At 47.4% G+C, this 5895-nt stretch overlaps 1 protein-coding gene and 1 pseudogene across 1 annotated transcript in view; both read left to right on the plus strand.

Annotated features, from left to right (window-relative positions):
- The window catches only part of LOC140314142 (uncharacterized), a 206422-nt gene that overhangs the window by 156817 nt on the left and 43710 nt on the right, over positions 1-5895 (plus strand). The window lies entirely within an intron of this gene.
- LOC140296141 (uncharacterized) overlaps positions 1-5895 on the plus strand; it is a 56052-nt pseudogene that overhangs the window by 10046 nt on the left and 40111 nt on the right.

A 5895-nucleotide genomic window follows, 5' to 3' on the forward strand; every position in this document is an offset into this window, starting at 1 on the left:
GTCTGGACTCTGTGGAGGAGAGTCATGGCTTCAGAGACGCTGTAGAAGGACAGAATACCTGCTCTGTGATCCAGGTACACTCCTACTCTGGAGGACTGAGGACCTGAGATGGAGGCTTTCATCTTGTTGGACCAAAATTCAAAACTGTTTTGGTAACATTTTAATGCCCAAGATTTGTCATTACGTCCAAATCCACATTCATTCCCTGTTCTGCTGATGTTCTTGTATGCGACTGCTACATCAGCTCCTCCCCCTCTCCTCTCCACCTCCCAGTAACAGCGTCCAGTCAGACTCTCTCTGCTCAGGACCTGACACCATTCCGTGAATCTGTCTGGATGAGCAGAATAAGACTGAGGTTGTCTCATTACTGTCACTTTTCTGTTCCCCTCTGACACTAACAGATATGTGTTTGCTGTGTTTGGATCCAGTGTGATGTCACATGAATATCTTAAGAAGACAGCTCTGCTCTTTGGCTCTGGTTCTGGTTCTGGCAGTAAAACATCCACTTCAGTGACTGTCAGTGAGCCGTTTGTCCATTTCTCTCTCAGAATGTCCTGTAGTTTCTCTCTGAGCTCTGACGCAGCTGCTGTCACATCCTCAAAGTACCTCAGAGGACGGTATTGATGCTGGATGAGTGTGTGGACTCACTGAGTGCTGACACTGAGGGGTAGTTGTGTAGAAACTGGTTGTGATCCTCTGTGTGTGAGAGCTGCTTCAGCTCAGCATCTTTCCTCTTCAGCTCAGTGATCTCCTGCTCCAGCTTCTCCTGAAGCTCTTTGACTCGACTCACTTCAGTTTGCTGCTGGGATCTGAGCTGCTGCTTCACATCAGAGCTTCTTTTGTGGATGAGACGGATCAGCTCGGTGAAGATGTTCTCACTGTCCTCCACTGTTTTATCAGCAGACTGATTGATGGCCTCCACCTCCTGTTGAAGCAGCTTCACATCTTTCTCTCTGTCCTGGATTCTCTGCTGGATTTGTTGTCGACTCCCCTCCAGCTCTCTCTGCCTCTCAGTCCTTTCTGCTGCAGCTGACACTGTATTGTGGCCTTTATGATCATCCACAGGGCAGAGATAACAGATAGACTTCTGATCAGTACGGCAGAACATCTTCATCACCTCATCATGACGACAGCAGATGTTCTCCTGGAGGCTCTTGGAGGGCTCCACCAGCTTGTGTTTCTTGAATGGAGTCACATCATAATGAGGCTGAAGGTGTTTCTCACAGTAAGAGGCCAGACAGAACAAACAGGACTTGATGGCTTTCAGTTTTCTTCCAGAGCAGAAATCACAGGCCACATCTTCAGGTCCAGCATGGCAGAGATCAGCAGGAGCAGCTTGGAGTCCAGTCTTCTTCAGCTGCTTCACTAAATCAGCTAACATGGTGCTTTTCTCAAGGACAGGCCTCGGTGTGAAAGTTTTCCTGCAATGAGGGCATCTGTGAATTCCCTTCTTATTCTTTCCATTCCAGTAGCCTTTAATACAGTTCATGCAGTAGCTGTGTCCACAGGGAATAGTCACCGGATCCTTCAGTAGATCCAGACAGATCGAACAAGAGAAGGTTTCCAGGTCCAGTTTAACCCTTTTCTGAGCCATTTCCTCCATTTGGCAGAGCAGTGTGTGACTCTCAGAGCAGAAACACCGTCTGTGCTGTGATACAAAACTAGTTCCACCTCCTTTTGTTGCAGCTGATCAGCTGATCTTCACTTAAGAGCTCCTCTACTATCACACAATGGTTTCACACATCCTCCCAGCTTCAGATCAGTTTGGGGAGAGAACAAGGGAACAGTGCTGGTTTCACCTCAATCCAGGCAGGATTGTTCAAGGGGTTGTTGAATTCTTATTTGTTCTCTGTTGAAGGGAAAGATAAATTCATTAACCTTCCACTGAAAGCTCAACATGAAGAAAATTGGTTTCTCTGCATCTATCAGATCAACATTGTCCGATAGTTTTAGCAGGCAGCTGTACAGGAAATGTAAATGTTGCTGTTTCTTAGTATTTTCATGCTTTTCATTTATATTTATATAATCAGCCCTGCTCTGCAGCAGCTTGAAATTCATAAATCATGATCTTCTGCTGAAATGCTCACCTGAATCTTCAGACTGATGCAGTCAAGTGCGTGACATGAAACATGAGCTCTCATACGGCTGTTGGACTTCAGAAGAGGTAAAAACCTGCCGAGTTGAGCTGCCTGAAAACTAAAGCTGACCCCTAACCTGCAAACCTTCTGTACTCCTTGCTGGCTGGACCAGAGTCCAGAGAAGAGTCAAATATTAGCTCTTAACTCACATGTAGATATTACCGATGAAAGGTTTCTTAAGACTGCATCAGACATGTTTGATCATAATCTATCTATCGAGCTCTGTATGCTGACTGGTGTCTTCAGGCTGAGCCTGATAGAAACCCTCTTTGTCTCTTTGTCTCTGTGTAGAAAAGAAGCTGCATCTTAAGATGGAGTTCCTGTGGTGTTTTGTCCACTCTTGTCCACACTGAAAACACAAACAGCATAAAACAGCAGAATGACTTCTTTTCCAGCCTTTTTCAGTTGGCAGGAAACAACAAAACGCTTCACAGAAAACATCTGTTCAGAAGTGAGAAAACCCAGCTGAGCAGATCAGTGATTTCTGTGCGGCTCAGATAACATTTCATGTTAGGCTGCAGTCTGAGGTGCTGATAAAGGCTTTATTTTATGATCATGCTGTTATGCAGCTAAGTCTATATACATCCTGGTCAGTGAGGGGATTTAAACTGAGGAGGCAGGATTACTTTTACCTCTGATGACGGCCTCTGATGAGCTCAGTTATTAAGCAGAGAAAAGCATCATTTTTATCTGGACAGAGGGATGAACGTGAGAGAAAAAGTGGCTTTAATATCCATCCATCCATCCATCATCTGCCGCTTATCCGGGGGTCGGGTCGCGGGGGCAGCAGCTTGAGCAGAGAAACCCAGACGTCTCTGTCCCCGGCCACTTCTTCCAGCTCTTCCGGGGGGACCCCGAGGCATTCCCAGGCCAGCCGAGAGACATAGTCTCTCCAGCGTGTCCTGGGTCTCCCCCGGGGTTTCCTCCCAGTGGGACGTGCCCGGAACACCTCCCCAGGGAGGCGCCCAGGGGGCATCCTAACCAGATGCCCGAGCCACCTCATCTGACTCCTCTCAATGCGGAGGAGCAGCGGTTCTACTCCGAGCCCCTCCCGGATGACTGAGCTTCTCACCCTATCTCTAAGGGAGAGCCCAGACACCCTGTGGAGGAAACCCATTTCGGCCGCTTGTATTCGCGATCTCGTTCTTTCGGTCACTACCCACAACTCGTGACCATAGGTGAGGATGGGAACGTAGATTGACCAGTAAGTAGAGAGCTTCGCCTTCTGGCTCAGCTCCTTCTTCACAACGACGGGTCGGTGCAGAGCCCGCAACACTGCAGACTCCGCACCGATCCGCCCGTCAATCTCCCGCTCCATTCGTCCCTCACTCGTGAACAAGACCCCGAGATACTTGAACTCCTCCACTTGGGGAAGGATCTCATTCCCGACCCGGAGAGAGCTGAGCTGTCACCTTATCGTGGTGGGGGAGTTTGCGTGCCCCAATGAGTCTGGGAGCTATGTTGCCCGGGGCTTTAAGCCCCTGGTAGGGTCACCCAAGGCAAACAGATCCTAGATGAGGGACCAGACAAAGAACAGCTCAAAAGACTCCTTATGATGAACAAAAAATTTGGACCTCGTGATCCCTTGCCCGGATATGGGACACCGGGGCCTCCCCTCGGAGCCAGGCCCGGGGGTGGGGCCCGGCAGCGGGCGCCTGGTGGCCGGGTCTGTGCCCATGGGGCTCGGTCGGGCATAGCCCGAAATGATGACGTGGGTCCCCCTTCCGATGGGCTCACCACCCGTGGGAGGGGCCAAGGGGGTCGGGTGCTATGTGAGCTGGGTAGCAGCCGAAGGCAGAGGCCTTGGCGGTCTGATCCTCGGCTACTGAAGCTAGCTCTTGGGACGTGGAATGTCACCTCTCTGTTGGGGAAGGAGCCGGAGCTGGTGCGCGAGGCTGAGCGGTTCCGGCTAGATATAGTCGGACTCACCTCGACGCACGGCTTGGGCTCTGGAACCAGTCCTCTTGGCTTTAATATATTAACCTCAAATAACGTGACTGTACTCTGACAACATCACGGTCCATCTGATGCCCCCAAAACCCTGAACTCTAAACCACTGCAGGGATTTCAGTACATCTATAATGGAGGAGTGGGAGATCCTGTCAGAACTTCTATCTGTGATGAGCATCTGAAGCAGAAGATGTTTCACAGCTCAGATGGTTGAGGTCTGAAATGTAACCTGTGTGGGGACAGGCAAAGGTGTAGAAGACAAAAAGTGGAGGCTCCAGATGGTGATAGAAGATAACGACTCTGTTTCTTTCAACTGAGGCTTCAGACAAATCCCAAACTGACCTCTGACCTCAAGACTCCTGCATGATAATAACATCCATGCAGCCAAAGACCTGAAGAAGTTGCACTGATCTGAAAGACAAAAGGACGGTGATGTTACCATCCATCCCCCATGATTTCAGACGTTAACTCAACCCCAAACTTGGACAAACTCCTTCACCACAGTAATGACTCTACATCCTGATGAGGGACATTAAAAACAAACTTTTCTAACAATTTCTATCTAAACTGTAAATAATTGGAGGGATTTTTCAACAGTGACAGTTAAGGAGTGTCATCAGGTGAATGAGATCAGCTCAGGAATGAAAACACAGTTTACACTAAATACAGTCTGTGGTTTACACAAGCCTCAGTGAAAATAAATACAATTATTATTCAGAATATCTTGGTGGTTTACATTGTTGCACATATTTTCAACACAGTCATCATGTGCTATGAAAAGCTGAATGTCAGAAATAAACTGAAATGATGGAGAGTATTCATAAGAGCAACTGGACTTCTTTTTTGATCTTGAAGACGTTGAATTTTGATGGGACAGCAGCTTCCTCTTTGATTTTTGTAGAGAAGTACAGTAGAACAACCGGATTTAACAGAGTACTAACCAGGCCCGACCCTGCTTAACTTCCAAGATCGGACGTGTTCAGGGTGGTGTGGCTGTAAGAAAAAGTCACTGCGACAAATATATATAATATAGCTGCTGGAACCATATGTTTCTTCTAGTTTTTCACCTAATTGGCTTGAGAGGCTGATGCTGATCCTGCACATGTTCTTCTCTCTCGTGTTGGTTCTCTGCAGCTGAAAGTGAGACTCTCAGATAACTTAGTGTCTGTCGACCTCTTCTGTTCCCTGTGTGTAGTTTTGTGTTCAGCGTCACACAGAGAGAGCAAGGCTGCTTAGTTAGATGAAATCATCACAAATTGCTCATTTTTAAACAGTTACATTATATTTTAGAAATCAGAACACAGTAATAGATGTTGTTTCAGCATCTATAAAAAGCTGATATGTGACTGATTCTCTAGCTTACGGCCATACCACCCTGAACACGCCCGATTCCTTCCTTCCTTCCTAAGAAGACAAATCTAAGCATGTATTGTGCTGCAAATAATAGACTTAGAAAAACCTCTGATAACAGCAACCATCAAACAATAACTTAAGTGACCTGAATACTGTTATTTTCTCTTAAAGTGGGTGATATTAAGCATAGTAAGGAGCAGAGAGGTGTACAAACTTTCTATAAGGCTCTGGTAGGGAGGAGCCAGCTGTACTGAGCGAGTGCGCGCTCCCGCGTCAGGGGATATAATTTCTATCGTGGATAACAATTTTAGAGCGACACCGGTACTGATCTCTCATTGGGTCAGAACTGTTTCCTCCCAGTTTGACTTGTCCTGCGTCCTGTTGTGGCGCAGCTGATTTTCTCCGTGTGAAGCTCCATCTGAAGGTAATTTCAGCTGTTTTTAATGTGTGACTC

The sequence above is a fragment of the Leuresthes tenuis genome, unplaced genomic scaffold (assembly GCF_036924035.1).
Source record: "Leuresthes tenuis unplaced genomic scaffold, fLeuTen1.0.hap1 SCAF_1, whole genome shotgun sequence".
Lineage (NCBI taxonomy): Eukaryota > Metazoa > Chordata > Actinopteri > Atheriniformes > Atherinopsidae > Leuresthes > Leuresthes tenuis.